The sequence below is a fragment of the Pteropus alecto genome, unplaced genomic scaffold (genome assembly GCF_000325575.1).
Source record: "Pteropus alecto unplaced genomic scaffold, ASM32557v1 scaffold3, whole genome shotgun sequence".
NCBI classification, from domain to species: Eukaryota; Metazoa; Chordata; class Mammalia; order Chiroptera; family Pteropodidae; genus Pteropus; species Pteropus alecto.
In genome coordinates, this window is record NW_006442484.1 from 36,582,276 (window position 1) to 36,584,052 (window position 1,777).

The following is a 1,777-nucleotide window of genomic DNA, read 5'->3' on the forward strand; positions in this document are numbered from 1 at the left end:
TCGCCGACGCGCTCGCGCGGCCCGGAGGGGGCCCTGGGGTCATGATTACGCGCGCGGGCACCCGGAGGTCTCCCTGCCCGCACTCCCGGGCGGTCCAGCCTGGGGAAAGGGGAGCAATGCCTTGAAGGGAGGGGGCCTTTCTTTCCCACGCGTGGCCGGCCGGCCCCTGCACTCCGCAGCCGGCCTTGGAGGGCCCCGGACAGGGTTGCGCGGCTCTCTAGCCCGCGGGCCCCTCCCTGCCCGCTCCCGGCCCTCTCGACAGCTGCGGCCGGTCCACCCTTCCCCACCCCCTCGACTCCGCGCACAGGACAAGATCTGGCCCTGAGAGCCAGGCCCTCACCCGCACTCTCCCCTGGGCCCCTGGCACCAGCCAGAAAATGACTTTATCTGCCAAGAAGAGACAACTTCGGGGGGGGGGGGGGGGCGGGGAAGCGTCCCCTCCCCGCCTCCCTGTGAATAAATAAAATCATAAGTGTGTCTAGGTGTGCGGTCCACTCGTGTTCCCTGGCTCCCCTCCCTACCACCCCCAGGCGGCTCCGGCAGGGGAACGCAGCGCCTTGGGGGCCCCCGGTGCGGGCTGCCAGCGCGCAGGCATAGACGTTAGGCTTCTGCTTTCCCAGCCCCCTTCTAGGGAGCAATCTGGGGACCCAGGAGTGGAAAGAGAGTAGGGGCTTTGTGGTGCTGGGAGCTGAGGAAGAATGAAATGTGCAGTTGAGTGTGTTGCTCGCATCCCAGGGAGCAATGCAGTGCTGATTGTCTGTTGCTGAGATAGCCTTTTGTTCGGAACATAAGGTTTAAGAAACACACACACGTTTTCTGGGGTCTCTTGTTAGATGTAAATGTGCTGCATCCAGACGCTTACTATGCAGTGTAAGCTCAGTTGGTTTACTAATCACCCCGCCCCACCCCCAAACACCCAACATCATTTGAATGGGAACCTCATTCAGACTTCTAGGCTTCGAGTATTGCCTTCAACCTATTTCATTCTAGACTAGCCAACCATCCAACTGAGATAATAAAGCAAACAATAACATTTGATCATGATGTCCACGAGATAATGTGCCTGGCAAAGTTCTTTAGGAATTGTAATGAGAAAGAGAGTGAGCGGGCTAATAATTTCTCTTCGTTTTCATTAAATGCAACTTTAATAGATAAATGGTAAGTTTATACTTTGGCCTGGTGGACATCGGTCCTGTATATTTCAAAGAAGCTAGGAATCAAAGAGCCAAATTATATATTCGACCAGGAGCCCATCAAACTGAAAATGTTACCTTTGAAGGCTGGGACCGAAAATATACTTTTTAGGGCTAACCCTCCTCACTTGCCCCTCGCCCCACTTCTCTGCTATAGATTTAATAGACTAAATTATAGCGGCTCTCCATGATAAAATGCAGCTTTAGAAAAAATACCAAATACATACTTTGAAATTAGTTTTCTTCTTTTTTGATTTTCTTACCTTTGAAAGGCCAGCCATTGAAGGGATGCATTTAGCTAACACGATGAGAAAGAAACATTTTAGTTGAATCTAGGCAGATGATAGGATTTAAAAGACAAAATAAAAGTGATTCAAGATATTTCTAAGGAATGAGATTTCTCTTTGGAATGGATTTGACCTTTCTGTGCATTTTTTTAAAAAAACCAGGCTTCAAAATAAAACAGAAGAACTTTATTCTGATGTAACAGAGAACACTGAAGCCCCTTTAGTTATATTTTACAAGATAGCTTTGAAAGTGATATTATGAGAAGTTGCCCATTGGATTTCACCACAAAGAAATAA